The following is a 9,083-nucleotide window of genomic DNA, read 5'->3' as shown; positions in this document are numbered from 1 at the left end:
TGGCAGCACTAGCAAACAGGAACAGTGGTCTTCTGGATGAAAAATGTTCAGAATAGGGAAAAATAGATGAGAGATTTTAGAAACTCTCACTAGTATCCCTAAAATCTGGTAAATCTAACACCATTTTTAAAAATTAAGTTTATTATAAAGAATAATTATTAGGGAAATGCAAAATCCTAGGAAATAACCAACTCCAAGCTTCATTTCAGAAACAATTATGTGCCATGGTCAAAATGTAACACTGCTATAAGTCATTTTCTTCATCCACTGTATCAGAAAAGTGATACAATTTCATAGAACATATATGAAAGAATTAAATTAAATAATGAATGTAAAATCTTTGGTATTGTGCCTAGTATTAATATAGAATATTTTTACACACCATAATTCACCCCCACACAGGTTCATTCCCCAAAACTTCATCCCCACTTCCACTGTGCTATTTCCAGCCCTCATTATTTCTCCAAGGATTTGACAACAGAAATTCATCCAGGGTGAGCTTTCCTCAGGGCAGGAATTTTCATGAAGATCACCCCTCAAAAAAAAAACCTGCACTGATTCTCCAATAACTTCAAACATAAGTATCAATTCCAGGGACAAACACAAGTCCCTCTGTTATCTGGCTGCTGCCAACATGGCCAGGCTCATGTTCAACATTTCACACCATGCTGTTCACTGTTTATCAGATATTAAGAACTACGTTTAAAACCCAACCACACCTTATGGTCATATTGATCCCACGTCTGTGTCCCAGGCACTCATTTAGCTGTGCTTCTTTCCCCTTCTCCTCCCAGAATTAGTCTGATTCTTCCTGCAAGACTCAGTAAAATTATCAGCACCCCTGTGAAGCTACCACTAACACCCACAGGAGGAGTCCAGATATTTTGCTCCATTTCACCAAGATTTCAGTTCCACCTCAGGATATTTGTGTGCTCATTTCTAAGAATCTTGCCCTATTTAGATGTAATCTTTTGGAAATAAGGAAAAATGTCATGTCTTACTGATACTTTATTCACAGAACAATATTCAGTGGCTACTATAAAGTATTTGATGAATAAATGTTTGCTGAATGATTTTTTTTAATGGATGAATGTGGTTAAACAGATACTTCCATGAGGGAACCCTCATGAGTGAAAGCTAATACCAGGTGAGGCAGATTAGAGAAAGAAGATATTTTAATATATCAATTACTGCCCTCAAAACAGCCTTTTTAACAAGGCAGGACACTGTATGAAAAACCCTTCTTTATGTGTTTTCCCTGTTTGTGTCCCTAAACTTACAACCAATAAAAAGGATTGCTAGAGTCATAATACATTCCCACCATACACGTGAGGTTTCTGAGACTCACTTAGAAATTATCAAAGAAGGGTCTGTTGTCACTGATATAGTTTCTTCCTTGAATGAAGGATGAAGTTGAAAGATTTGCTCCCAAAAAGGGCAGGGAGATGGAAAGACTCATGAGGTAACTAGAAGGCAAAACTGTGTTTCTTCTTCAAGAGAGTTTAGTGAAATAGAATTGAGAGATTGTAGGTGATGTATCTAGAGTTTCCACGCCTGAAGGGATTTCATTCCCATGAGTGCCATGAATGATTATTCTTTTGTTTCTCTACTCCTGGATATGTTTAGTTCTCTGGAGATAACAAAGAAAATAATTCAATTGTGTGCCATTTTGACCCTTGGGAGACAGCTTTGGAGGTTTGTGTTTGCCTCTTATCCCAGTGGACTCACTTACCCAGGAGGAGTCACCTCTCTTTAGGTGTGGGCTCTAGTATTGCAAGGATTCCCACAATGGTGTCCCTATCATTGATTCTAGACAGATATTCTGTCTCATCTTCCTCCTCCAGTTTTGCTCTCATTCATGGGGCTGCCCTCTCTCAACATTATTTCTTCTTGTTTTACTCTTCTCTTTCTTCCCTATTGTTAGCAATATTTGTTCAACTCTCTCTACCGTTGGTTTCAGTCATTCAAAAAATATTTATTCAGCAATACTGTATGCCAAGCACTAAACTGTCATCTGGGAATGATGAAAAGAGTAAGATACACTGCCTTCTCTGAAACAGCTTATGGTCTAAACAGGCCAAGGAACATGGAAACATATCCTGGACCTGGTGAAATATAATTCCATATGAATGAGGATCAGCTTTTCCATTTCTGCTAAAAGGTCTCCTGGGATTTTGATAGCAATTACAGTCAATGATAGAACACTTGGGTTATTATTGCCAGATTATTGTTATTTATTTTCCTTTCCAAAGTCAGGAATTCTTATCATTTACTTGGTCTTCTCTAATTTCCTATGGCAGTGTTTTGTAGTTTTCAGTGTACAGTCCTTCACCTCTCCATTTCAACTTATTCCCAGGTGTTTTATTCTTTAAGATTCTGTATTGAATGAATTTTTTAAACTTCCAGTTAGGTGTGTTCTGTCCTGATGCATAAAACACAAGTGATTTTCTTTTAATCTTGTTTCTTGCATTTGGCTGAATTCCTTTATGAGCTTTACAAGTTTTATTGTGGATACTTGTGTAGTTTCTAGTAAAGTATCATGTCACCTTGAATACAGATAGTTTTACTTCTTCCTTCCCAAATGGGTGCTTTTCATTTTGTTCTATTGTTTAATTTCTTCAGGAGTGATTGCCAGTACAATACTGAATGTCAGTGGTTAAACAGGCATCCTCGTCTTGTTCCAGACCTCACATGGAAGGACTTCACTCTTTCAGCAGTGACTATAAGATTAGCTGTGTTTTTAAATGTATACTATTTTCATGTAGAGGAGGCTACATTCTATTCTTATTTTTCTGAGTGTTTTTATTGTGAAAGGGCACTGCATTTTCCACTTCAAATGAGTTCTCATGTGATTTTCCCCCTTTATTCTGTGAGTGTGGTGCATTATGCTGCTGGATTTTCTTATTTTGTACACCCTTGCATTCATAAGATAAATTCTATTTGGTTTTGATCATGACGGATAACTCTTACTCTTCTGTTGTATTCAATTTGCCAGTAGTTTACTGAGGATTTTACATCCGTATTCATGAGGGAAATTGGTCCTTTGTTTTCATTTCTTATTATGTCTTTTATGTAGCCTTGGTTTTACAATGATGTTATTCTCATAGAATGAATTAAAAGATTTCCCTCTATCAATTTGGAAGAATTAGGAAAATATTGGAGTTAATTCTTTTTTGAAAGTTTGTTACAATTCACCATTGAATTGGTTTGGTCCTGGACTTAAACTTTCTTGGGAGGTTTTCCATTGCTGATTAAATCTCATTACTTAAATATCCATTGATATCTTCTATATGTTCTTTTTTTTCTTTTCAAATAAATTTTATTTTCTAGAAGTTTTAGATTTACAGAAAAATTGCAAAGCTAATAGAGAGTTCTCAGAAAGCTGGCATCAATATGGATTATTTATTACATTATTATTTATTACATTCTTGTTAACTGAAGCACATATGTTATTCAGCTTTCCTTCATTTTGATCTAATGTTCTTTGTCTGTTCCAGGATTCTTTCTCCAGGATACTACAAGACATTTAGTCATCAATCTCTTTAGACCCCTCTTGAACACGATAGTTCTTCAGACTTTCCTTGTTTTGGATGACCTTGACAGTTTTGAAGAGGACAAGACACACAGTTTGTGGAATGTCCCCCAGTTGGCATTTGTATGATTATTTTTTTCGTGACTCACCTGGGTTTATGGGTTTGGGGTAGGAAAACTACAAAACCTCTTTTCATGGATTGCTGAATTGCCTGGCTCTGTGCTGAGGGCTTTACATGTGTCATTTGATTTATTTGTCACAATCACCCACAAGGTTTCCTTATCCCCATTTTAGAGATGAGACAGCTGAGACTCATAGAGACTGCTCCAGCTTCCCAGACTCACACAGTTAATGAGTACACAAGCCACGATGTTCTTTTCCTTATTTTTTCTTTGTATATTTTCTGATTGCATTCCTGCTTTTTGTTTGCTTTTTGCTTTATATATTTATATTTAATATTTTGAAGAGATAGTAGCATCCTGTAGATCCAAAACTGGAAAGATATACAGTAATTAAGATGTCTCTTTGACATCCCATTCCTCATTTGCTCAGTTCCTACATTCCCATCCTGAGACTTTTCATTTAAAATATTTATCAAAAAATTTAAAAACAACATTTCAGACAAAATAAATCAAAAGGATAAGAAAAACAAATAACCTAAAATAACTACATTGCTTCCAATACGTTTCAACCATATCCCAAGAAAATTAATAAACCATAACAAAACAAAGGAAGAAGAAAAACAAATAACTGAAAAATAACTACATTGCTTCCAACATGTTCCTACCTGTTCCAGTTTGCTGATGCTGCTGTTAAGCAAAAATACCAGAAATGGATTGGCTTTTATAAAGGGGATTTATTTGGTTACAAAGTTGCAGTATGAAGGCCATAAAGCCTCCAAGGCAATTGGATACCTTCACTGGAGGATGGCCATTGGTGTCCACAAAACTTCCGTCAGCTCGGAAGGCACATGCCTGCTGTCTGCTTGCTCCCAGGTTGCATTTCAAAATGGCATTCTCCAAAATGTTGCTCTTGGGGTGTTTTGTCCTCCCTTAGCTGCAGCTCCTTTTCAAATGTCACACTCAGTTGCTCTCCAAATGTCACTCACAGCTCCTCTGAGGTCTTCTGGATGTGAATTCCTTTATAGGACTCCAGTGATCCAATCAACACCCACCCTGAACGAGCACAGTAACACCTCCATGGAAATTATCCAATCAAAGGTTTCACTCATGGCTGATCATTTCCATGGGTGGGTGTTAACTGGATCGCTGGAGTAGCATAAAGGAGCTCACAGACAGAAGGACCTCAGAGCAACTGAGAGTGACATTTTGAAGAGGAGCTGCAGCTAGGAGAGGACAAAATGCCTCAAGAACAACATTTTGGAGAATTCCATTATCAAACACAACCTGGGAGAAAGCAAATGCCAGCCAAGTGCCTTCTGAGCTAATAGATGTTTCCTGTATGCCATTGGCCATCCTCCAGTGAAGGTACCCTATTCTTGATGCCTTACCATGGACATTTTATGGCCTCAAGACTGTAAATTTGTAAGCAGATGAACCCCATTCATAAAAGCTAATCCATTTCTGGTGTTTTGCAAAACAGCAGGATTAGCAAACTGGAACACCAGCCATGAGGGAAACCCCCACTGTAGCCCCAGTTTGTCCAGTGGCCAAAAAATCTTCAACTTCTGGCTCCCTGGGTTCTTGCTCTAGATGGAACATCCAATGGAGCTGAAGTAATGCAATTCTGAGATCTCCTTCAGACAAAGACAACCAAATACACAGCCACATTCTGCAGAGGTAACGTGAGTAGAGCTACTGTCATTCATTTTGGTGACATAAGCATTGCATCCTGGTCAGGCTTGATGTCATCTGGTACAGAATTTTGCCCCTATCTGAGAGTTGTAGGGTGTGTGGTCCTTACCTGCAAACTTGGTACCCTCAGCTGATGGACCATATCACAGGTCTGTTTGGGATGCCAGATCTGCTTCTGGTGGTCACACACTGTGACCAGACTGAGCAGTGGGTGGGTGCGGCCAATGGCAGCTCTCAGGGTTGCTGATGGGGACAAGCTTCTGCTGTTTTCCAGGTGCAAGTTGAGAAGGAGGCCCTCTTGGCAGGGGCAGCAGCAGGCAGCTGAGGAAGATGTGGGCCCAGCTGAGGCATCAGTCTCCACAGCCATCATACTTGCTATAAATCCTTGGCCTGGCACTGCCCACCACAGCCTTCTCCTTAAACCCCAGTTGGCTATAGCCAAGTGTGTAGCTCTAGGTGTCTGCTGCATCCCTGTGTAGGGATGTGGAGCATAGAGACTTGGAGTCCTTCTTGGAGTCTGTTGCTGGGAGCAGCCATGGGGCAGACATGCACAGAACTTCCCCAGATCCCACCATGTCAGCCTCCTAAGCCAGAACTCCACTGTCACCACCACCTAAGCCACCCTCCTGGAGATACATAGTGGCAACCCATTTCTTTTAAACTTTATTTATCAAAAAATTAAAAAAAAAATTAAGAAAACATTTCAAATAAAACAAAACAAAGGAATAAGAAAACCAAATAATGTAAAATAACTACATTGCTTCCAACAGGTTGTTGCTACCATAACTCCCAAAATTACCAAATCAGAGTTACTCCTGAGCATTCCCATAATATTGCGATTACCCTCCATAACTTATCTGTTCTTATTAGATTACCATTCCCCCTTCAATAGTTGCTATCACTAGGTCCCCTACATTGTACCACTGAAAACATTTATTTTACATTTTTCACATTAGTGGTAACATTTGATATCTCTCTTTTTGTGCCTGGCTTATTTCACTCACCATTATATCTTCAAGTTTCATCCATTTTGTCGTTTCATGCTTTAATCCTTGTTATTTCTTCTACTTGGTTTAGGATTACCTTTCTGTTCATTTTCTAGCTTCTTCAGTTTTTCCATTAGTTCTTTGGTTTTAGCTCTTTCTTCCTTTTCAATGTATGTATTTAGAGATATAAATTTCCCCTCAGTACTGCCTTCATACCCTTCCTAGACCTTTACCCTTATCTCTCCCTTCTGGAACACCCATGATTCTTATATTTGGGTGCTTTATGCTGTCCATCATATCCCTGAGATCCAGGTCAAATTTCTGAATTTTTTCCCATTTGTTCTTTTGTGATTTCATCTTCCAAAACACGTTCTTCAAGTGCACTTATTCATTCCTCTCCTTCAGGTAATCTAATGCTGTTTTCCAGAAACTTTCTAATTTAACCAACAGCTACTTTTACTTCCATAAGATCCTCTTTTTTTAATTTACTCCTGCAAATTCTTCTTTATGCTCTTCTAGGGTTGTGCCAGTTTGGATGTATTATGGCCCCCAAAATGCCATTATCTTTAATGCAGTCTTGTCGGGGCAGATTGATTAATCTTTTTTATTAGGGTGTGACATTTTGATTGGACATTTCCATGGAAATATGACCCACCCAACTCTGGGTGATGACTTTGGATAATTTCCATGGAGGTGATACCCCACCCATTCAGGTTGGGTATGAATTAAATCACTGGAGCCATATAAATGAGCTGACAAACAGAAGGAACTCTGTGAAGTTGTGAGTGACATGTTGGAGAGAAACCAAGAGCAACATACTGAAGAGGAGCTGCAGCTAAGAGAGGACAAAATGTCCTAAGAGTAACACTTTGGAGAATGCCATTTTATATACCACCTGGGAGCAAGCAGATGGCAACCACATGACTTCTGAGCTAGCAGGGGTTTTCCAGATGCCAACAGCCATTCTCCAGCGAGAGTACCATTTCTCATGGATACTATATGGCCTTAAGACTGTAACATTATAACCAAATGAACCCCTTTTCTAAAAGCCGACCCAATTCTTGTATTTTGCATAATGGCAGCATTAATAAACCACAACAGATTTTGGTACCAGAGAAGTGGGGTGCTGATGATGCAGAGCTTGCAAATACCAAACATGTAGGAAGAGCTTTTCAAATGGATAAGGAGAAAGTTCTGGAGGAATTTGAGGAGCTTTATAGAAAAGAGCTACATTGCTTTGAAGAGACTGTTAGTAGAAATATGGACTCTAAATATACTCCCAAATGGCCTTGAACAGAAAACATGAGTGTGTGATTGCCAAGTGGAAGAAAGGTGAACCTCGTTTTAAAGTGGCAGAGAAATTGGCTAAATTGAGTCCTGGTGCTGGATGGAAGGCAGAATTTGAAAATGATGACCTGGTATACTTAGCTGAAGAGATTTTGGCACTAAATATCAAGATTATGGCCTGGCTTCTCCTTGCAGCTTATAGCAAAATGTGAGCAGAGGGAGATAAGCTAAGAACTGAACTCTGTGGTACAAAGAAACCAGAAATTGATGGTCTGGAAAACTCTGGGTTTCAAAAGGGGAGACCCAGAAACTACAGACCCACATGAGGATTTAACCAACATGGAACCCAACTGCCATTTCAGTACAAGCCAGGATTGGAGATGGAGTTAACCAGAAAGGATTTGTGGAAACACCTGTTGTCTAACAGTTTTGAGCCCTGTGCGCTTCATCCCAAGCCAACCAGATATTTGCAAGATCTGTATAGATGGAGCCATGGCTGGTCTGGAATGGAGGGATCTTTGAACAAATGAATTGAAGGAAAACTTTCTTCAAGGACAGAATCATGGAAACTGAAGTCTGAAGTCAAAGGTCTCAGGCAGGGAGAATGGAGTGGCCCAGACATGTGGAAAAGGTGAGTTTGCCCTGGAGGCCAAGGGTGGACCTTCTGCCTCAATGCACAGGAAGTGCTGCCACTCCAGGCCCCAGAGAGGGTGCTGGACATTCCCTGGAGATTTGGGAGAGCCTTGCTGTCACCCCACTTTTCAGAGAGGGAAGAGCCTTTGCCCAGAGAGGCAGAGTCTGGGCGGCACCCTGATGTTTGAAGAGGGTAGGGCCTAGAAAAAGGTGGTCTCCCTAATGTATGAATATGTTGGAGCACTCACCCCAGCATCTGGAGAGAAAAGGGAGGCCATGTAAGCACTTGGAAAGTGTGGGACTGCTGCTCTCTCAAACCCCAAGGATGCAACACTATTCTGTGAATGATACTCAGACTTTGAAATCTAATGGGGTTTGCCTTGCAGGTTTTAGGAACAATTTTGGTTCCTTAAACCTTGTTTCCCTTTCAGTTTCTCCTTATGGCAATGGGAATGTTTATCCTATGAATGTCCCCCCTTTGTATATTGGAATCAGATAATTTGTTCTAAGTTTCACAGGTCTACAGTCAGATGGGAATTCTGCTTTAAGACAAGACCATGCCTGTAACTGATTTTGGTGAGATGTATTTACAAGGATTTAAGTTTTGTGATATTGTGAAGGGATGAATGTATATTGTAGATGGAAAGATCATGTCATTATGGGTACAGAGGGTGCAATGTGCCAGCATGAATGCATTATGGCCCCCCAAATGCCACCATCTTTGATTCAATCTTGTGGGAGTGATTAATTCTTTTTGATTAGGGTATGACCTTTTGATTGGATGTTTCCATAGAGATATGACTCACCCAACTGTGAGTGATGACTTTGATA

Source organism: Choloepus didactylus, chromosome 25 (genome assembly GCF_015220235.1).
Source record: "Choloepus didactylus isolate mChoDid1 chromosome 25, mChoDid1.pri, whole genome shotgun sequence".
Lineage (NCBI taxonomy): Eukaryota > Metazoa > Chordata > Mammalia > Pilosa > Megalonychidae > Choloepus > Choloepus didactylus.
The sequence above is the reverse complement of the archived record's forward strand: the minus strand, read 5'-3'. Positions refer to the sequence as shown.